This window comes from Mus caroli, chromosome X (genome assembly GCF_900094665.2).
Source record: "Mus caroli chromosome X, CAROLI_EIJ_v1.1, whole genome shotgun sequence".
Lineage (NCBI taxonomy): Eukaryota > Metazoa > Chordata > Mammalia > Rodentia > Muridae > Mus > Mus caroli.
In genome coordinates this window covers 90,347,948-90,371,768 of record NC_034589.1, presented here as the reverse complement: position 1 = coordinate 90,371,768, position 23,821 = coordinate 90,347,948, and the positions used below count along the sequence as shown (strand labels likewise).

Sequence of the window (23,821 nt, the reverse complement as noted above, 5' to 3'; positions counted from 1 at the left end):
AGTTGGTCGGCCATCAGTGGGGAGAGAGGCCCCTTGGTATTGCAAACTTTATATGTCCCAGTACAGGGGAATGCCAGGGCCAAGAAGCAGGAGTGGGTGGGTAAGGGAGCAGGGTGGAGGAAGGGTATAGGGAACTTTCAGGATAGCATGTGAAATGTATATAAAGAAAACATCTAATAAAAAATAAATAAGTAAATAAAATTTAAAAAAAGAAATGTAGGCTTAGATTCTTCAAACACTGCTTTAATAAGGGTTCTTAAATGCTTTAACCACCCTTCTAGTCTACCACTCACCAGAGGTAGTAGAAAGGAAAAGCTAATAGGGCAAAGGGGGATGTGGACCTGTTTAGAAATAATTTTTTTAGGGGGGGGGTTCAAATCTTTGTTGCCAGGATATCAGCAATTCAGTTCCCATGGGTCAGCAGTGGTAGCTCGATCCATTCTCAAGCACCATTTGTGAATCAGCAACAGCAGTTCAACCCAGAAGAAACCACAAGGTTCTGCCAATTCACCCAAGTTTGTGGGAGTGACAAGAAGCTTCTCTCACAAGAAGTTCTTTGCTGCATTTCTCTCTACGAAGTCATGGCAAGTGATGATCAGCAAAGAAGGTAAGTGAACCAATGCCACACCATCATCAGTGATAGCCAGTGTCAGCAAAGAAGATCAATGAAGCACCAGCAAAGAGTGGCAAGGACATCCAATGCCAGAGCACTGTCCACTGTCTGTTGAGTTATCCTTACACCCTTTCCAAATAGCACGTGTCCTATCAAGTGTCCATTTCAGCAAAACATCACATGCTCTCTTTCCAGGTAGCTTCCAGAAGATCACGTGTCTGCTTCAGCAAAACATCCTCTCATAAGAGTTTCCACACACAACACAACCGAGTCCCCAGAGAAACCAGGAATTTCCACTTGAATGAAATGTGAAGAAAAGCAAAGAAACAGGCTATCTTGGGAGCTGAAAAAAAAAAAAACATGGTAGTGTAGTCCCTGGGTTTTTTTAGTTTTCCTCATATTTCTTAGACCTGGAGCTGAAAATGTTAGCATTAGAGAAATACAAATGGTACAAACAAAAAGCTGGGCTAAATTTACAATGTCACATAAACCAGGTATGGAGTTGTCATGTCTGTAATTTTAGCACTCTTCGGGTATCAAAAGTTCAAGTTCACATAAGAATGAAAACTACTGCAGCCAGTTTGGACATCAGTCTGGAGGCACCAAATAAAAATAGCATATGACCCAGCTCTACCATTCCTGGATATATCCTACAACAGGCATTCCTGCATGATCATGGTTACTATTGAGCTATTTATAAAAGCTAGAAAGTGCAGGCAGCCTAGATGCACAGCAATGATAAATTGATAAAGATTTTATATATGTATGCTTGTATATGAATATTATTCAGCTGTAAAAAAGCAAAATTATGTAATTTACAGGGAAATGGATGAGACTGGAAAAAAATCTAAGTAAAGTAACCCAGGCTTCAAAGGACAAATATCACACGTTCTCTGTCATATCAAGATTCTAGCCTCAATTCTGTCTTTTTTTTTTTTTCCCGAGACAAGACAGGGTTTCTCTGTGTAGCCCTGGCTGTCCTGGAACTTACTCTGTAGACCAGGCTGACCTTGAACTCAGAAATCCACCTGCCTCTGCCTCCCAAGTGCTGGGATTAAAGGCGTGTATCACCACACCCGCCTTTTTTTGTTTGTTTGTTTTGTTTTTTTGCCTCAATTTTTTAGTATAGTATGTCTAGCACAGAGTACCTGTAAAAACCAGGAAACAAAGAATGGAATGTGGGGAGGGGGTTACCTTCCTGAAGGAGAAATAGTAGAACATAGGGAAAAAGAAAGGGAAGACTGCCGGTGGAACAGTTTATTCACAGAGGGAGGTAAAGGGTGATTTGGGATATGAAAGTACAAGATAAATGGAGACTTAGCCAGGATAAAGGAAGTATAAAAATCATTTAGAAAATAAGATATAACAACCTATTTAATAACAGCTTGACTGTTTAGGGATTGATAAACAACTGCCCTCTGAATGGATTTAAGATCTAGTACTAGTAAGCCTGACTAACAACCCAAGTTTAGTGAGGTTGTACAGACCTGGAAAGAGTACAATTCTAATGGTGGACTGAACTAACATAGCAGCAAACTGCCTTCTAAATTCCTGTTTATTCCCATAGACAAAAGCAAACCCAAGCCTCAATCAGAGAAGTCTCTCCTTATAATAAACGATGGTGAATAAGGAGACTCGTGGCTGCTGAGATGCCAAATAAGCAATGAATTGAACCCAGCTCTAAACAAGTCATTTGTACTATTTCCTCTATGGATCAGAGAACACTGTGGAAAAGAGGGCATGCAAAAGCCGGAAAACAGTGTGAAGGGCTATGAAATGCCATTCCTTACACTCCATATAACCAGTGAAATCATTAACTCACCTCAACTGTTCTTGCCTACATTGAGCAAGATCAGCTCTAGCAACAACAAAAGGAGGAAGGGATTGTGAGAAACTACCCTTTAACTTTGAAATTGTAGCTATTGATAAAATTTTTCAAGGGAGAATTACTGTCTTTAGTTGTGTACACTTTGCCAAGGTTATGGACAAATGCTACTGCATCTGGCTTTTATGTGGACATTAGGAATCTAAACTTGGGTCTTTATGCTTGTACTTTTACCCACTGCCATCTCTCCAGTCCTTGATGGAAATTTTAGAACTTAAAAAGATTTGCAAATGGGTTCCTTATTGAAATTTAGAAGGCAAGAGGACAGGGAGTCAATAAACTGGAAAGTAGAACAATAGAAATTATCTAGTCATATGAATATAAAATACCACCCTGGATGGGGCCAAGACGAGTGGGATGCCTGCCCTTCCCCTCACTGTGTGAACAAGGCTATGCGTGTGCTGAGCAGGTGCAGTGAGGGCGCTGAGACCACTCCCTGGGCTCTCCAACTCTCAGGTGGTTGGTGCCCCGGGGGACTGAAGCTGAGTGGAATAACACACGTGGCTGAGCCCTCTGGGCCGGGCTCCCCCTCTCCGTGCTCTCACTGAGGTCCTACCTGGAACTGAGAAATGAGCTGCACCGTTGAGAAGGCACTTGCTGACCCTAAAGCCCTTGTTAAAAGGTTGAGAGATCATGAAGATGCAGCACAGTCTCTCATCCAGCACACCACTGCCCTCAGCAAGTGGAAGCAATGAAGCAGTATCAGGAAGAAATACAAGAACTTAATGAAGTAGCAAGATATCAGCCACGATCCACACTAGTTATGGGAATCCAGCAAGAAAACAGACAAATCAGAGAATTACAACAAGAGAACAAAGAACTGCAAACATCCTTGGGAGAACACCAGTTTGCCTTGGAACTGAAAATGAGCAAGTACAGAGAGCAGATGTTCAGATTGCTAATGGCCAGCAAAAAAGATGACCCAGGTGTAATAATGAAGTTAAAAGAGCAACACTCAAAGGAGTTGCAAGCACATGTTGACCAGATCACCAAGATGGCAGCAGTAATGAGAAAAGCTATTGAAATTGACTAGCAGCAGGGTTGCAAAGAACAGGAACGGATATTTCAACTTGAACAAGAAAACAAAGGCTTGAAAGAGACCCTTCAGATAACTCGAGAATCCTTTTAAAACCTTCGGAAGGATGATGTGTCAGAGAGTACATCTCTGACCCCCTTAGTGACTAACAGTGACCTGAGTCTGTGTCTGAGCTGAGTGGCTTTCTGCATGGTCACTAGAACGGGCCCAGAAGCAAGTGGATGAGTGAACATAAAACCAACTTCAGTCAGCCTTTTCCCTCTGGTATGTACAGGGACACTGGCAAAGAGACAGCAGCAGAAAGTATAACCACAGGTCATAAACCAGATCCCAATCACAGTTAGAAAGGAGAAGCTGAACCACAGAGTGAATAGTGAGTCTTCAAGGTACTGCTGAGCCCTGAAGTTTCAGAAGTGCTGTTGGCTTCTTGGATGCTGCATAGATCACCCTGAATAGTCCTTATAAATGTTGGAAAGCCTAAACTATCACAATTTTAAAAGTAAGGTTGGTGTGGTTTTCTGAATGGAAGACTTTGTTCTAAGTCTTACCCTTCCTGTTCAGTGTCAGAGTTAACATAGTGTCTTAGTTGGGGTTTTACTGCTGTGAACAGACATCATGACCAAGGCAAGTCTTATAAAAAACAACATTTAATTGGGGCTGGCTTACAGGTTCAGAGGTTCAGTCCATTAGCATCAAGGTGGGAGCATAACAGCACCTAGGCTGTCATGGGGCAGGCAGAGCTGAGAGTTCTACATCTTCATCCAAAGGCTGCTGGTGAAAGACTGACTTCCAGGCAGCTGGCGTGAGAGTCTTAAGCCCACACCCACAGTGACACACCTACTCCAACCAGGTCACACCTATTCCAACAAGGCCACAACTCCAAATGGTGTCACTCCCTACTCCAAGAATACACAAACCATCACACATAGCTTGTGTACATAAAGCTTCTGCCTTAGTGCTCACCTGCCCATGTGTTCGGTCCTCATCAAAGGCAGCTCATGTTTAAGGCTATAGGATATGTCACTTGCATCACAAACATAAGGAATATACTTATACCTAATTCCCATAACTCTTAGCTAGAAGTTATTCATGACTTGCTTAAGTGTATGCATCTCAGGAAGGAAAGAAAAGAATATACTTTCTAAGGAAGACAGACATATATAGACACATTTAGTAGGTTAAACTACTTTGAAAGATTAGGTTTTGGTTCTCTGTTAACAATAAACTTGCTTCTTCCTCCTCTTTTCATGATGCTTAAAGATACAAGACAGTTCACCAGTAGACAAGAGGTGATATATTTAATGTAATGAGATAGGTATGGTCATTTCCAAGTTAATTTGGAATTCCTTTATTGTTATTTAAGAAATTATCTTCAAACACTTCCAAAGTAGATACAGGTTACAAAAAAATCAAAGTTCTGGGTCTGAGTCTAAGACTCATTTAGTTCTTATAACCTGTGAGGTTTTTCCTACAACTTGTGACTCAGAAAATGGCAGTGAAGTGTGGACTTATAAGCATTGTGCTTAGAACTTAAAAACAAAAAGCTTCTTAAGGCAACTGGATACAGAAGTGTGCTTTAATACAAACTGCAACCTAAACTTTTCTGTAGTGATCAGAATAAAAGAATAAAAGATTGTGAAATATAGCTAAAATACACTATATTTGTATATGAAGTCCATACTGAAATTAGCACAGATAGAAAGTTAGACTTTTCAGTATATCATTTGTTAAGTACATATTACTTTGCAGTGTAAAATAAAGTCACAACATACCCAAATGTATGGTACACAATGAAAGCAGTGCTAAGAGGAAAACTCATAGCTCTGAGTGCCTCCAAAAAGAAACTAGAGAGAGCATACACTAGCAGCTTGACAGCACACCTAAAAGCTCTAAAACAAAAGGAAGCAAATTCACCCAAGAGGAGTAGACAGCAGGAAATAACCAAGCTCAGGGCTGAAATCAACCAAATGGAAACAAAAAGAACTATACAAAGAATCAACCAAACAAGGAGATTGTTTTTTGAGAAAATCAACAAGATAGATAAACCCTTAGCCAGACTAACTAGAGGGCACAGGGATAGTATCCTAATTAACAACATCAGAAATCAAAAGGTAGACATAACAATAGAATCTGAGGAAATCCAAAACACCATCAGACCCTTCTACAAAAGGCTATACTCAACAAAACTGGAAAATCTGGATAAAATGGACAATTTTCTAGACAGATATCAGGTACCAAAGTTAAATCTGGATCAGATTAACGAGACAAACAGCCCCATATCCCCTAAAGAAATAGAAGCAGCCATTAATAGTCTCCCAACCAAAAAATATCCCAGGACCAGATGGGTTTAGTGCAGAGTTCCATCAGACCTTCAAAGAAGACTAAATACCAATTATCCTCAAACTATTCCACAAAACAGAAACTGAAGGTACTCTACCCAATTTATTCTATGAAGCCACAATTACTCTGATACCTAAACCACACAAAGACCCAACAAAGAAAGAGAATTTCAGACCAATTTCCCTTATGAATATCAATGTAAACATACTCAATAAAATTCTTGAAAAACCCAATCCAAGAACATATCAACACAATCATCCATCATCATCAAGTAGGATTCATCCCAGGGAAATCCATCAATGTAATCCACTATAGAAAGAAAATCAAAGACAAAAACCACATGATCATCTCGTTAGATGCTGAGAAAGCATTTAACAAAATCCAACACCCATTCATGATAAAAAGTCTTGGAAAGATCAGGAATTCAAGACCCATACCTAAACATAATAAAAGCAATATGCAGCAAACCAGTAGCCAACATCAAATTAAATGGAGAGAAACTTGAAGCAATCCCACTAAAATCAGGGACTAGANAAGGCTACCCACTTTCTCCTTACCTATTCAGTATAGTATTTGAAGTCCTAGCCAGAGCAATTAGGCAACAAAAGGAGATCAAGGGGATACAAACTGGAAAGGAAGAAGTCAACTGCTTGTGGACGTTGTACATCGTGGTGCGCACTAGGCTCCGCACCACGATGTACAACGTCCACAAGCAGAAGGGAGCTAAAACCATCCAGTAGAAAAAAGACAGCATTTTCAACAAATGGTGCTGGNACAANTGGNGGTTATCATGTAGAAGAATNNGAATTGATCCATTCCTATCTCCTTGTACCAAGGTCTAGTCTAAGTGGATCAAGGAACTCCACATAAAATGAGAGACAGTGAAACTTATAGAGGAGAAAGTGGGGAAAAACCTCGAAGATATGGTCACAGGGGAAAAATTCCTGAACAGAACAGCAATGGCTTGTGCTGTAAGATCGAGAATTGACAAATGGGACCTTATGAAATTGCAAAGCTTCTGTAAGGCAAAAGACACTGTCAATAAGACAAAAAGGCCACCAACAGATTGGGAAAGGATCTTTACCTATCCTAAATCAGTTAGGGGACTAATATCCAATATGTATAAAGAACTCAAGAAGCTGAATTCCAGAAAACCAAATAACTCTGTTAAAAAATGGGGTACAGAGCTAAACAAAGAATTCTCAGCTGAAGAATACTGAATGGCTGAGAAGCACCTGAAAAAATGTTCAACATCCTTAATCATCAGGGAAATGTAAATCAAAACAACCTTGAAATTCCACCTCACATCAGTCAAAATGACTAAGATCAAAAATTCAGGTTACAGCAGAAGCTGGTAAGGATGTGGAGAGCAAGGGACACTCAACCACTGCTGGTGGGATTGCAAGCTGGTACAACCACTCTGGAAATCAGTTTGGTAATTCATCAGAAAATTGGACATAGTACTACTGGAATTTCCAGCAATACCTCTCCTAGGCATATACCCAGATTTTCTAACTTGTAATAAGGACACATGCTCCACTATATTCATAGCAGCCTTATTTATAATAGCCAGGTGTTTCTCAACAGAAGAATGGATACAGAAAATGTGGTACATTTACACAATGGAGTACCTATTCAGCTATTAAAAACAATGAATTTATGAAATTCTTAGGCAAATGGATGGGTCTGATGGATATCATCCTCAGTGAGGTAACCCAATCACAAAAGAACACACATGATATGCACTCACTGATAAGTGGATATTAGCCCAGAAACTTATAATACTCAAGATACAATTTGCAAAACACATGAAACTCAAGAAGAAGGAAGATCAAAGTGTGGATACTTCAATTCTTAGAGTGGGGAACAAAATACCCATGGAAGGAGTTACAGAGACAAAGTGCAGATCAGAGCCTGAAGGATTGACCATCCAGAGACTGCCCCACTTGGGGATCCATCCCATTAACAACCACCAAACCCAGACACTAGGCAGATGCCAACAAAAGCCTGATGACAGGAGCCTGATATAGCTGTCTCCTGTGAGGCTCTACCAGTGCCTGGCAAATACATTAAGTGGATGCTCACAGTCATCTGTTGGATGGAGCACAAGGTCCCCAATGAAGGAGCCAGAGAAATACCCAGGGAGCTGAAGGAGACTGAAGCCCCAATAGAAGGAACATCAATATGAACTAACCAGTACCCCCAGAGCTCCTTGGAGCTTTACCACCAAGCAAAGGAAACACATGGTGGAACTTGTGGGTCTAGCTATACATATAGCAGAGGATGGCCTAGTAGGTCATCAATGGGAGGNGAGGCCCTTGGTCCTATGNAGGTTTTATGCCCCAGTATAGGGGAATGCCAGGAGTAGGAATGGGAGTGGTTGGGTTGGGGAGCAGGGGGAGGGGGAGCGGGAGGGGATAGGGGATTTTCGGAGGGGAAACTAGGAAAGGGGATAACATTTGAAATGTAAATAAAGAAAATATCTAATAAAAAAGAAAATATAACATATTTATAATTTAACACCTCAATTTTATCTTGACATATTATTCTTTCACAAAATGAAAATAAATATGATCTATTAAAAATGAATGGTTTTACCATTGAAAATTGAAAAAAAATAAAATAAGGAGGTGGAAAGAAGTTAAACATAAATAAAATAATCAAAGGAATGCAGCTATCAGTACTGATATAAAATAAAGTAAGTATCTGAATACACAGACACAGACACACACATACACACACACACACACACACAGGGGGGGCGGAGTAGTAATCCTTGTAGAATTTTTTGTATCTTGATTGGGCTCAGACTGGAACAATACATATTCATTCAGTTGCATGTGTGCATGTGCACTTGGTCATGACTGTGAAATACATTTCTTATTATAAGCCATAGTTTAAAAGTTTGAATTCACACCTCATGTATAATGAGTAAAAGATGAAAGGGAGGACATTCAAGAGATGATGAGACTAAACACGTCACAGCATAATAACCCTATCACGTGTATAACAGAGGCTAAGCGGAAAGTGAAACAGTCTCACAAACATGCTAATACTAATACAGAATGTATTATGATCCATATAAACAGAATGAAATGTACATAGGTCATATATTCACTCTTCTGAGTACTTAGATCCTTATCAGATGAAAAGGCAGAATTACTTAACTTCTAGTTTGTTTAATGTTCTTTAAGAATGAATAGCCAGAGAAAGTAAAAGAAATATGGCTAATGGAGAATTGAAATATAATAGGTGAGATGATAAAGATTAAAATGAGTTAAAAACCCTTACTATACTTATAGCTGTGACTCTTATAAGCTATGTTTGGTTCTATAATTTTCCTTCCTGCATAACTGAATATCCCCCACTTGGTTAGAAACAGATAGTTATGAAATAATCATCCTAACCTCATTGTTTCTGCTTCTCTAAACACACCTGCTCATGGACCTTAGGCATAGGCTGAAATTCAAACCCCTCACAGCATGTTCCCTAGTCATAGAGGCTAAACCCACCAGCAGCATAGGAGGCCAAAATGGTGATGTATGCCTATACGTGTTGTAGGAAACAGTGAGTTGGATCCAAATCTGTCTAGAGAACACTTGCTCCATTGGATCCAGAGGGTTAGTCCATGATAATCATGGGAAGTCCTGGGAGACTCTCACATCCTGGTGTCTGGAACTTTCTAGAGGTTTCCCCTACCCCCACCCCACACTACTACATATTTCTATTCATTCTTCTGGCCCTCTGGGCTTCTCTCCTCTCTCCCTGATACCTGATCCTGACCCCCTTTCCCTCCCCCTCCCCCTTATACCAAGGTGCCTACCTCCCTCTGCCTCTTGTGATCATTTTGTTCCACATTCTAAGTAGGATTGAAGTATCCACACTTGGGCCTTCCTTCTTGTTAAGCTTCATATGGTCTATGAGTTTTGTTCTGGGTATTCTGAACTTTTGGGCTAATATCCACTTATTAGTGAATACATATCATTTACATCCTTTAGGTCTGGTTCACCTCACTCAGGATGATATTTTCTAGGTCCATACATTTGCCTATAATATTCATGTTTTCCTCGTTTTTAATAGTTGAGTAGTATTCTATTGTGTAAATGAACCAAATTTTTTGTATCCATTCTTTGGTTTTCAGCTTCTGACTATTATTACAAATAAGCCCTTGAATGCTCTTTGGTTGATGGCTGGGAGCCCCCAGAGGTCCATTCATTGGATTTTTAAAACGCGTCTGACAGTGTATTTTATCATATTCTATCACCTCCAAAATTGTTCCCAAATACTCCCCATCTTGCTAACTAACCAACCTCATGTTCTTTCTATATCTGTAAAAAGTATTAAAAAGTCAAAACAGAAACTGAAATGAGAAAAAAACCAAAACAAAAAATACCACTGAAACGTGGATTGTGTTTTGTATTGGAAAAGTACTCCTGAGCAGGAGGAATGCTTTCGAGTATGGTCCAATGTCATTCACTCGGAGAAAACTCATTTTTCCCTCTCCTAAAAGTTATTGATTTCAAAGAGATTCTTGGTTAGGGGTGGGATTTTGTGCACCCTTCCCCTTCTTAACCGTGGGATTTTGTTTAGTTTGAACCTGGGCAGGCCTTCCATATGGTGTCACAGTTTCTGTGAGTTAATGTATGTATCAGTCCTGCTGTGTCTGTGAGATACTGTTTCCAAGGACTCATCTACTACCTCTCACTCTTGCAATCTTTCTGCCTCATAGATCCCTGAGGCTTGAGGGGAAGGATTTGATAAAGACACTGCATTTAGGACCGAGTGCTCCAAAGTCTCTTAGTCTCTACACATTGTCCAGTTGTGGGTCTCTGTGTTAATTATCATCTATTGCAAGAAGAAGCTTCTATATAATGAGGTTTCTGTGCTGCACTTACTTACACACATAGAAATTATGTCAAAAGGGAGTTATTTTATTGCTATGGTCCTTTAGCAAATTAACAGTAGTAGGTTTTCCCCAAGGCCTGAGGCTTAACTAGTGTCTTGGCTACTTGACCAGTGTCAGGTATGGGTTCTATCTCACTGAATGGGCCTTAGATTCAATTGTTTAAAAACCAGTTGGTTACTCCCATAACATTTATGTCACTATTACACCAATATATCTTGTGGGCAGGTCACTGGTGTAGGTCACAGACTTTATTTATTTATTTCATGTCCAATGAAATTTATTTCACTGGTGTATTTCATTTATTTATTTCATGTCCAATGAAATTTATTTCACTGGTGTAGGTCACAGACTTTATTTATTTATTTCATGTCCAATGAAATAAATGTTAGCATCAGCAATAGAATTTTATCATCAGGAAATAGCCTGTAATATCTGGGAGGTCCTCTAGGAACCCTTTGGCCAAAAATTCAGCAAGATGTAACTCATCTAGCACTGAGGATTTTACTTGGTAGAATTAAATGGATATTTGGAGCAAGTCTCCCCCACTACATTTAAGTCATATTCACATATGTATCTAAAGTATGTTCCCATATGTTTTTTTAAAAGGCCTTTAGTATTAATTGGTCCTCCCTATATAACTCACTTTACCCTACTTGCCTACCCCCCTCCTCATTTACTCTACCTGTTCTAGTTTTCCCTTTATCTTTTTATAACACTGTACTCTACTTCCATTTCTATTTCTATTTTGTTTATTTTCTATTGTTATTTTTGTTGTTGTTCTGTTTTGTTTGAGACATGGTTTCTCTGTGTACCCTTGGCTGTCTTGGAACTCACTTTGTAGATCAGGCTGGCCTCAAATTCATAAAAATCTGCCTGCCTCTGCCTCCCAAGTGCTGGATTAAAAGCATGTGCCACCACTGCCCAGCTTGAATTCTATTTCTTTTTGAATTCTACTTTTAAATCTTAGATTGTTTTCCTTATTTCATTTGTTTGTTTTTCATGGTCTTAATTATGACATTTATTTATTATCCTCTTTAAAGTTCTTGAAAATATTCATAATTGCTATTTTGAAGTCCTCCTTGTGCTTCAGTGAAATTGTTTTTCTCAGGGAACATTGCAGAAGGTTTTCTGGCTTCTCAGGAGGCATATTGTCTTGGTTTTTCATGATTTTGCACTTAGGTCTAGGCATCTAGAGTTGTGACATTTGTAGTTTCTTGGTATAGCTATCTTGCCTTTATTTAGCTAAGTGCTCAGTTCTCTAAAGAAACTTCTATTATTTCCAACAGGGCAGGAATAACAAACTTCCTTAATTTCTGCTTGTCTAAGAAAGTATGTCTCCTTCACCTTTAAATAATAAGTTTTAGAGGCTCAAGATTCTAGTTTGATATAGTTTATGTCTCTCAAATTCTAAAGTATACACTTTATTTTTGCTTTTATGCTTTCTAAGAAGTCATATATATATATATTTTAAGTAGGGTCTATTTTTCCTCTCACCCCTTTCAATATTGTTTCTTTACCTTCAGTTTTCTGTAGTTTGTATGATAAATCTAGTCTTAATTTTGTTTGGTTTGATTTGGTTTCATCTGTGTGTTCTACCATCTGTTTGGACACGGTGAGATCCCCACATCTATGATTTGGTATCTGACATTAACTTGAATAAATTCTTAGTCATTTTTGTTTCAAATATTTCTTTTGTTCCTTATTTTCACCCTTAACACTCACAGTTGGTATACACTGAACATTTTTAGTTGCCCCACAGCTTATGGATTTTCTTTCTACATTACAAAGTTTTCAGGTTTGGGGATTTTTTGTTTTTAGTTTTGTTTTGTTTTGTTGTCCTTTTGCTTTTCACGTTGGAAGTTTGTACTAATGTATACTCAAGCTTTAGCTCTTACCTTGCTCACAGCTGATCTACATTACAGACACATGGTTGAGGTTTTCCTCATAAGGACAGGGTCTACAAAGGTTCTGCTTGAAAGTCTCTTACCTGCTAAGATGTGATTCTCTATATTTGCCCTATTAATTCAATTTAAGGCTCAGTGGTTTTCAACAGCATGTCAGTTCTCTGTTATATTTTAAAAAGATTGCTGTTTTTCAGTTTGCTTAATTGTTTAGAATGGGATTTTGAATCCTACGCTAATTGCATGCCAAGACAAAAACCTAAAGTCCCATCTTCCACTTTGAATACCAATTTTACACATGCATAATTCTGCAACATCATGTTTTGATGTATTAACTCACTGAGTTATGCAGCTCTCCCCATTCCATTGCACAACCTAAAAATACAACCTTCATTAAATATTACTGAATGATTTCATCACGAAGCAATGTAGCTATGGCAATGGGAACAAATTTTCCAAAATTCTAATTTTAATCTGAAAGCTTAAATTTCATCATTGGTCACACATATTCTCAACTGTTTGTAATGAAATAAGTGGTTCATCTCATTAATTATTTAGAAAAAAGTCTGTAAGATGTTGATTTTGAATAACCAAAGGTGCTCTGTTCATTGTTTCTTTTAATAAAATGATATTCCATGAAAAATGGCTAGTTTGCCTCACAATTAAAACATATAGCAACCATCATATTTCTTTATGCTGCAAAGAGAATCAAGTGATCAAATTTATGGTCAAGATTTATCAAATTATAATTTTAATCATTTCTTGATGGACATTTTAAAATAAAACTGACTTTTTAATTGATACCTATACAAATGCTATGCTGGACAAACCTATAAAATATAGCATATACAATTCTGTACAGTATATAATGCTTAAAAACAAAAATACTACTATTCAGAAAGCTGCTTCATGCTTGCTGACAGGAGCCTGGTATAGCTGTCTCCTGAGAGGCTCTGCCAGCACCTGACTAAATACAGATGCAGATGCTCTCAGGACTGAGCTGGGGGACCTATATGGAAGAGCTAGGGGAAGGACTGAAGGAGTTGAAGGAATTTGCAACCTCACAGGAAGGACAACATCAATCAAAAAGACCCCCAAGAGCTCCCAGGGACTAAACCACCACCAAACAAGGAGTACACATGGAGGGACCCATGGCTCCAGCCGCATATGTAGCAGAGGATGGCCTTGTTGGTCATCAGTGGGAGGGCAGACCCTTGGTCCCGTAGAGGCTTGATGCCCAGGCATAAGGGGATGCTAGAGTAGTGAGGCAGAAGTAGGTGGGTTAAGGAGCACGCTCATAGAGGCAAAGAGGAGGGAGGATGGGATGGGGGCGATGCAGAGAGGAGACCAGGAAGGGAAGACAACATTTGAAATGTAAATAAATAAAATAACTAATTTTTAAAAGATAGCTATACAGTAAAAAACAAAAACAAAAACAAAAAAAAAAACCCAAAAACAAAAATCAGCAGACAGCTGTTTCACACACTTAATGTTTGCTGTGCTTCTTAGCTGAATTGATACGTACCACCTTGGTTTATCTAAATATGCTACATGACATTCAAACAATAATAGTAACTAATGATATATTTCTCAGAATATACATTTTCAATTCCATCTCCACTCCAATTTTTAAGCAACAAACACTATATTTAGAGACTACTTGGATGTCAATTATATGATCTTATAGATTTCAATTACTCCGAACCTCATTTTCTCACCTATAGAATGGGATTATTTGAAAAGCATTATTAAAGGTAAACATACTCTAAGTAACATCACCTTGTACATTTCAGATTTTAGTTCTCAATATTTAAAAATGAAAAATGAAAACAAAACAATGCGATGACCGAGAATTAACTCAGTCTAGTGAAGGCTAAAGAAAAGTCGCATTTATTTGAAGCCATATGAGATTGCAATGTGGGCAAATACAGTTAAAAGTATTGCTGAAAATGTGCTTTCAGGTTATACAAAAATGGAAATGGTACTTAAAGCTTTAAATGGCAAAGGTGTTGGTAATTGTTCCATTTGTCATTCAGAAATTGTGATTGGGACTGACAAAAATTAAACTACCTTATAATAACATTATTATTATATTATTTATGTATATGAGTGCTCTACTTGCATGTATGCCTACGTGACAGAAGAGGGCATCAGATCTCATTACAGATGTATGTGAGCCATCATGTGGTTGCTGGGAATTGAACTCAGGAACTCTGCAAAAGCAGCTATCACTCTTAACCACTAAACCATCTCTCCAGCCACATATTTTTAAAAGATCAGTTTCAGAGGAAGACTAGAAAGCCTTCCTCATCTAGGCCACATAAAATGAACAGCATTCATATGACTGTAATTCCAGCTCACAGAATCAAGTTTAAGATCATCTTGAACAAGGTCATAAATTTTAGGTCAGTCTGGGAAGGAAGGAAGGAAGGAAGGAAGGAAGGAAGGAAGGAAGGAAGGAAGGAAGAAGGGAAAGAAGGAAAGAAAGGAAGGAAGGAAAAAAGGAAGGAAGGATAAAAGGAAGGGAGGGAGAGGAGGGAGGGAGGAAAGGGAACTCTTACTTTTCTCATCTCTGTGACAAAGTATCTTATAAGTGAGAGTTTGTCTTTGCTTACAGTTTGAATGGATACAGTCCATCATGGCAGTGAATATATGGCAGCAGGATTATGAGACATTTGGTCACGTTGCATCTGAAGTCAGAAGCAGAAAGCAGATAAATGATCAGGCCATAAAACCTCAAGTTCCATCCCCAGGAACCCAATTCTAGCAATGTTATGCCTCCTAAAGGTCCCCCAATCTTCCAAAACAGCACAAACACATGGAAACCAAATTGTCACATTATGGAGTCCATTTGGATTCAATACAGTTCAAACACCAGGTCAATTTGGATGACAAATTTTATTTTAATCAAGCCACTACTGATAGATCAGGACTGCAGAACAGACTCAAGAGCTGAACTGGAACCATAACCCAGAAAATTACAGAATATTTAAGCTTGAAAACCCCAATCATCTGTGCCAAGTTATAGTTACATTTTCCCACCAATCAGGATTTAGGGATAAGGGCTTTCCTTAGTGGTTGATATATGTCAACTGATACAGAATGTAGGTTTTAGAGTCCATCCAACCAAATCCATTTGTTCTTTTGTAGTTAGGAACAGTCATTATGTTTTGGGGAACAAAGGATGAATAATGGGAGCTGTGGTTAGCAATAGTCATTATGTTATGGAACAGAAGATGAGTAACAGACACTGTTCAGCTCTTGGGAAGTCCCCAGCTCCTCTAGGGCCTGGGACTTTGAACTTAGTTCCTCCCTATTATTAAATGGAACCTAAAAACAAAATGGCAATACTTAGGACAAGTTTCTTTTGCTTGTTAGCAACAGTTAAACCAGAGCATCTCAGTGACTTTCCATACATAAGGTGTAACCTCAAACTTCGGGTAGTTTCTGGGAAGAAGTCTACTATACTACTATAAATCTATTGCACAGAAAAAAAGGGAACAGGTTTTCCAAAGTTGATACATACTCAGGGTGATTATCTGCAGTCTCACTTTAAGGTTCTACTTGCTGAAATCTGATTTACATGGTCTCTCCGCTTGTAACTAGTTAAGTTTTTTGTTGCCTTAACATAAGCCACGGTGGCCGGGCATTGGTGGCACATGCCTTTAATCCCAGCACTCGGGAGGCAGGGGCAGGCGGATTTCTGAGTTCAAGGCCAGCCTGGTCTACAGAGTGAGTTTCAGGACAGCCAGGGCTACACAGAGAAACCCTGTCTCGAGAAAAAACAAAAAACAAAAACAAACAAAACAAAACAAAAACATAAGCCAGGGTAGTTTCTGGAAAGAGGAAACTTAAACTGAGAAAAATGCCTCCACTAGATTGGTCTACATGCAAGTCTGGGGGGTGCATTTTATTGACTAAAGACTGATATGAGAGGCCCCAACCCATTGTAGGTGATGGTACCTCTGGAGTTTATGGAAAAGCAGGCTGGGCAATCCATGAAAAAACAAGCCAGTAAGTATTCCTCCATGGCCTCTACGTCAGTTCCTGTCTCTAGGTTTCTCCCCTGACTTCCCTAAATGATGAAATGTAAAACGGTAAGGCAAAATGAGCCCTTTCTACTCAAGTTATTTTCAGTCATGGTCTTTATCACAGCAATAGAATATAAACAAAGACACAACTGCATTTTACATTTCCTAAATCAATGTTATTCCATTATTTTCCTCTACAATTTTGACAGGCTATAATAATGGCTAAAGCTAGCAAGATGAAAGATAATTATGTTCCTGCCTGCCAGGCAGAAATGAGGATATTCTAAAGAAAGACTCCTGGCCCTCCCTTTGACCATCAAATTATTGAAACAATGGACCTAAGAAATTACAGTCTCCTTAGGATTCTCATGACAAGAAGAGAAAAGGGATAACAGAGGAGGACGAACTTATCTCCAGGAAAGATTTAGAACTAGTCAGATGGCATTGGAGGAGAGACTGACCTAGTAGGATATTGGAGCTGAGATAGTGGTGGTCAGGAGACCCACACCTTGATGGAACTATTTAGTTATGCATTTATCTCGCCTTCTATTTAAGTTTTACACTCATGTTGGGACCCTGAAGACAGACTTGTAAGAATCAGTGGACCTCTGTCCCTTTTCTTAGTATGGCCCACAGAATCTCTCTCTCTCTCTCTCTCTCTCTCTCTCTCTCTCTCTCTCTCTCTCTCTCTTTCACCCTTGTCCTCACACTCTCACCCTTACCTCTCCCATTCTGTCTTAGTCAGGGTTTCGATTCCTGCATAAACATTATGACCAAGAAGCAAGTTGGGAAGAAAAGGATTTATACTGCTTCCACATTGCTGTTCATCACCACGGGAAGTCCAGACTGGAACCCAAGCAGGTCAGGAAGCAGAGGCCATGGAGGGGTGTTACTTACTGTCATGCTTCCCCTGGCTTGCTCAGCTTGCTTTCTTATAGAACCCAGGACTACCAGCCCAGGGATGGCACTACTCACAATCGGCCCTTCAACTCTTGTTCACTAACTGAGAAAATGCTTTACAGCTGGATCTCATGGAGGCATTTCCTCAAGGGTGGCTCCTTTCTCTGTGATAACTCCAGCTACTGTCAAAACCAGCTCCTCACAAAACCATCTAGTACACTTTCCCTTTCCCCCTCACCCCATTGTTAAATTGGCTTAGTTAACTGGCCTATCAAGGACAGATCTTTGACTTGTTAGGTACATGCTCTGATCCTAACTTCAGTAACAATCTCCTACATATTATTTTCCCATGGCTTCTAAATAAGTTACCACAGAGTTGGTGGCTTTAAAAAAACAAACAAACAAACAAACAAACAAGCTCTTACTTTTGTGGAAGCTAGGAGCTAAAAATCAATTTCACTTAGGAAAAAAGATCAATGTATCAGCTGGGTCATATTTGCTCCACAGTTTCAAGGTTTGAAGTTGTATTTCTTACCTTGTGGCCTCTCATTCACTTTCAAAGCCATTAGTGCAGTGTTTATGTCATCATTTAACCAGTTTAGTCATTTAGCCATCATTTAACCAGTAGGAGAGAAGATACTCTAAGGAGAGATACTTTTGCTCCTCATTTTAGGTTTCTGGATACTGAAACAATGGACTACAGTGAATTTAAATTTCCAAAATAAGTCCATGCTAGGAAAGGGAAGCTCTGGTGACAGCAAGAAAAGTCACTTGGCTCCCAGGAAGAGATAAGATGAAATTCTGACAACTTATTAAAGAACTTTGCAAGGCATTGGAGACCAAACAAAGGTCAGTAATGGAAAGGAGCCACATTTTGACCATGACTGCCAACTATGCATACTTTTTTCCCCGAAGTAAAACCTCATTCCAATACCCTGAAAACTGCCTTGAGCTTCACTGAAATCCTTTATTTGTTTCTCTTCCCAATACAACCACTTTGACTAAACCTACTTTCTCTACTTTTCCTATTACTTGTCTTGTTTAAGTGAATGAATGGAAGGAAGACTGAGTCTTGCTTGTTGGGGCAATTAGGGTCAAGTTTTCACTCTAAAAACTCCACAAGCGGTTACACTGTCTTATTTTTGGACCCATTTTCATCTGTCTCCCTCATATAATGGCATTTGAGGTGACATTAGGGCCCATCAAAATTATCTAGGGTCATTATCATAGCTCATGATCCTTAACTGAACAACATTTTCAGAGTCCTCTTTACAGTATCATATAATATTCATAAATTCTAGGGATGAAAACTTGATACATTTAAAACCTTTTAATCAGTCTAGTATGGACAGAGAGTAGGGAAAGTATTCCAAAAATTAACTTAACTTTAAAACATTTTGAACAATGTAACTTCAACAGCCATCAAAATCATATACCTAGCTATTTATCAAGACACTAAAAGGCACAGAGACAGTATCCAAATTAACAAAATCAGAAATGAAAAAGGAGACATAACAGAAACTGAGGAAATTTTTTAAAAAATCATTAAGTCATACTTCAAAAGCCTATATTCCACAAAACTAGAAGAGCTAAATAAAAATAGATGATTTTCAAGACAGATACCACTTACCAAAGTTAAATCAATACCATGTTAACTATATAAACAGTCTTATAATCCCTAAGGAAATAGAAACAGTCATTAAAACTCTCCCAGAGTCCTACCAGACTTTCAAAGAAGAGCTAATATCAATACATCTCAAACTATTCCACAAAACTGAAACATATAGAACACTACCTAATTAATTCTATGAGACCACAATCACCCTGATACCTAAACTACACAAAGACTCAACAAAGAAAGCTAACTTCAGGCCAATTTTACATATGAACATTAACACACACACACACACACACAAAAAAAAAAAAAAACGCAATAAAATTCTCACAAACTGAATCCAGGAACACATCAAAAACTTGATCACCATGATCAAGTAGGCTTCATCCCAGGGATGTATGGGTGGTTCAATATATGAAAATCTATTAACATAGTCCACTATATAAACAAACTCAAAGAAAAAAAAGCACATGATCATTTAATTAGATGCTGAAAAAGCCTCTGACAGAATCCAATACCCCTTCATGTTAAAAGTCTTAGAGAGATCAGGAATTCAAGGCACATACCTAAACATAATAAAAGCATTATACAGCAAGCCAATAGCCAACATCAAATTAAATGGAGAGAAACTTGAAGCAATTCCACTAAAATAAGGGACAAGACCAGGATGTTCACCCTCTCCCTACCTATTCAATATGGTACTTGAGGTTTTAGCTAGAGCAATAAAAAATTAAAAGATATCAAGGGGATACAAATTGGAAAGGAAGACATTCAAAATATCACTTTTGGCAGATATGAAAGCATCATCATAAGCAACCCCAAAAATTCTGTCAGAGAACTCCTATAGCTAATAATAACCTTCAGCAAAATGACTGGATACAAAATTAACTTGAAGAAATAAGAAGCCTTCCATTATACAAATGATAAATGAGCAGAAAGAGAAATTAGAGCCACAAATAATATAAATATCTTGGTGTAACTCTAACAAAGCAACTGAAAGACCTATATGTGAAAAATTTCAAGCCCCACAAGAAAGAAATTGAGAAAGATATCAGAAAATGGAAAGACCTCCAATGCTCATGGATTGGTAGGGTTGAAAGAGGAAAAACTGAACTTTTCCTGAACTCTCTTACCCCTCCCATCCAGAGACTGTTCCCGGAGCACTCCTGAACTTTTTACCCCAAGGTACCCCCTCCCAATTGAAAACTGTTCCAGGAACATTTTTTAGATAAGGGTCTCTCTCCTGGAACAAACCTAGTCCTACCCCTCCTAACTGAGGACTGTTCCAAGAACATTTTTGAGATAGGGGCCTCCTGGTACTACCCCAGAATGTTCCAATAGATTGAGTACATTGCCAAAATATAGGACACGACCCCTTGGTTACAAAAAGCCCCTTGGAAAGTCCCTGGGAATAACCTTTGGCAGAACCCCTTAATGACGTAAATTTGTACTTTCTCCACCCTGTTCCCCCCTTGCCCTTTTCTTATAAAAGCCTGTGAAAATTTGGGCTGGTTGCCGAATCTCCTCTGCACCATGCCTGGTGTATGAGTTTCGACCCCAGAGCCTCTGGTCTATGTGCTTTTTATGTGCTTTCTTGTCGTTGCTGTATTAAATCTTACTCTCTACATCTTAAGTTCGGTCTCAGTGTCTTCTTGGGTGTGAGGCTGTCCCGAGGCTTGAGTGAGAGTCTCCCTTTGGGAGTCTTAGAGTCTTTCAGGGTAAACACAGTGAAAATGGCCACCTTACCAAAAGCAATCTACAGATTCGGTGCAATTCCTATCAAAATTCCAACAAAAATGTTATAGACCTTGAAAGAGCAATTCTCAACTTCACATGTAAAAACAAAAAACCCAGAATATCTAAAACAACCCTGAATAATAAAAGAACTTCTGGAGGACCTCAAGCTGTACTACAGAGCAATTGTGATAAAAATTATATGATATTGATACTGAAATAGACAATGAAATTGAATCAAAGACCCAGAAATAAATACACACACCTATGCACAATTTATTTTTGGTAAAGAAGCCCAAACCATACAATGGAAAAAAGAAAACATCTTCAACAAATGGTGCTGGTCTAACTGGATGTCTGCATTTAGAAGAATGCAAATAGATCATATTTATAACCCTGTACAAAATTCAAGTCTAAGTGGATTAAGGACATCAACATAAAGCCAGACACACTAAATCTCATAGAAGAAAAAGTGGGGAAGAGCCTTGAATGCATTGGTACAGGAGACAACTTCATGAAATGGATCATGCTCTAAGATCAACAACTGATAAATGGAACCTCATGAAACTGAAAAGCTTCTGCAAGACAAAGGATAATGCCAATAGGACAAAATGGCAGCCTACAGATTCAGAAAAGATCATCACTAACCCAACATCCAACAGAGGGCTAATATCCAAAATATATAAAGAACTCAAGAAGTTAGACCCAATTTAAAAATGTGGTACAGGGTTAAACAGAATTCTCAACAGAGGAATCTCAAATAGCCAAGAAGCACTTAAAGAAATGTTTAACATTCTTAGTCATCAGGGAAATGTAAATCAAAACAACCCAATCAGAATGGCAAAGATTCTTAAAAACTCAAGCATCAGTGCATGCTGGCAAGAATGTGGAGAAACAGGAACACTCCTCCATTGCTGGTGGGATTGCAAGCTGGTACAACCACTCTTGAAGTCAGTCTTTGGGGGTTCTCAGAAAATGGGAAATAGTTCTATCTGAAGACACATCTGTACCACTCCTGGGCATATACCCAAAAGATGCTCTACCATACCACAAGGACATGTGTTCTACTATGTTCATAGCAGCTTTACTGATAATAGCCAGAAACTGGAAACAACCCAGATGTCCCTCAACTGAAGAATTGATACAGAAAATGTACACATGGAATACACAATGGAATACTATTCAGCTATTAAAAATAAGGATGTCATGAATTTTGCAGGCAAATGGATGGAACTAGAAAATATCATCCTGAGTGAGGCAACCCAGTCCCAAAAGGACATGCATGGTATGTACTCACTCATAAGTGGATATTACCCATAAAGTACAGAATATTCATGATACACCCCACAGATCCAAATAAGTTAAAGAAGGGAAGATGCTTCAATCTCACTTTGAAGGAGGAACAAAATAGTCATAAAAGGTAGAGGAAGGGAGCAAAGTGCCTGGGAGAGGGGAGGAGGGAGTAGTGGGGCAGGATCAGGTGTGAGGGAGATCTGCAGTTCCTTGGAGTTGCAGTTTGGGGAGGAATCTTTAGGAAGTCCCAGAGAACTGAGATAGAAGAGGCTCCCAGGAGTCAATGCAGCTGCCCTTAGTCAAGATGCCTAACTGTGAGGACATGGAACCTGAAGAACCCACCTCCTGTAGCCAGGCAGGAGCCCCAGTGGAGGTATTAGGACACAAACTCAACCACAAAAATTTCAACCCAAAATGTGTCCCGTCTAAAAGAAATGCAGGGGCAAAGATAGAGCAGAGACTGAAATAATGACCAACCAATAACTGGCCCAACTTGAAACTCATCCGATGGGCAAACACCAATCCCTGATGTTATTAATGATATGCTTGCAGACAGGAGCCTAGTATAAATGTCCTCTGAGAGGCTCTACCCAGCAGCTGACTGAAACAGATGCAGAGACCCACAGCCTAACATTGGACAGAGATCAGAGACTCTTATGGAAGAGTTTGGGGAAGGATTGAAGGCCCTGAAGGGGAGAACCCCATACAAATACCAACAGAGTCAATTAACCAGGACTCCTGGGAGCTCTTAGAGACTGAGGCACCAACCAAAGAACACACACAGGCTTAAAGGAGGCCCCAGGCAGATATATAGAAGATGTGCAGTTCAGTCTCCATGTGGGCCCCCCAACTGCAGTGGAGGCTATCTCTAAAGCTGTAGCCTGACTGTTCCCTGTGGTATCTGTTCCCCAACAGGGCTGACTTGACTGACACTGGTGAGAGAATATGCCTACCCTGACAAAGACTTGATGGGCCAGGGTGGGGGGATACCAGGAGGTTCACCTCAGAGGAAAAGGGGAGTGGGATGGAGGAGGATCTCTGTGAGGGAGGAACCTAGAGGGTGCAGAGTTTGATGTAAATAAATATATTAATTTTAAAAAGACACTTAAATGTAAGTTTCTCTCTTGCTTGCTCAGACACTATTACTATTCTTTTACATAACTCTTCCCCTTTCTTAATGCTTGTACCTAATGAAAGCTTTTCTTTACTCTAATTTTGCTTCATACTGACTCTTTCAAAATTCTTTTTTAATTTGTATATATCATTCTCTCATATTTTTTAAATTAAAATATAATTGCATAATTCCCCTTTACCTTTCCTCCCTTCAACTCCTCCTATACTCCTAACTACTTGTTCTCTATCTCAAATACACGGTATAGTGGTTATTCCTGGTTGTCAACTTGACTATATTTGGAATGAACTACAATCCAGAATTGGAAGGCTCACCAGTGACCCTTATCTGGAGGCTGGGAGATAGAAGTGTTTGATCTGGATCTTGGTATGGAGATCTTGAAGCATAGTGGCTATGGATTCCAGAAGATTAAGACAGGGAGATCTCTGAGTTCAA

At 39.1% G+C, this 23,821-nt stretch overlaps 1 protein-coding gene and 1 pseudogene across 1 annotated transcript in view; one reads left to right on the top strand and one right to left on the bottom strand.

Annotated features, from left to right (window-relative positions):
- Window positions 1-23,821, bottom strand: part of Zc3h12b (zinc finger CCCH-type containing 12B) — a 182,901-nt gene that overhangs the window by 114,012 nt on the left and 45,068 nt on the right. Inside the window, exon 3 of the mRNA XM_021153442.2 lies at window positions 15,297-15,371. The gene's annotated coding sequence lies outside the window, so the exon portion shown is untranslated. The remainder of the gene's footprint in view (window positions 1-15,296; window positions 15,372-23,821) is intronic.
- LOC110286826 lies at window positions 3,063-3,711 on the top strand (annotated as a pseudogene).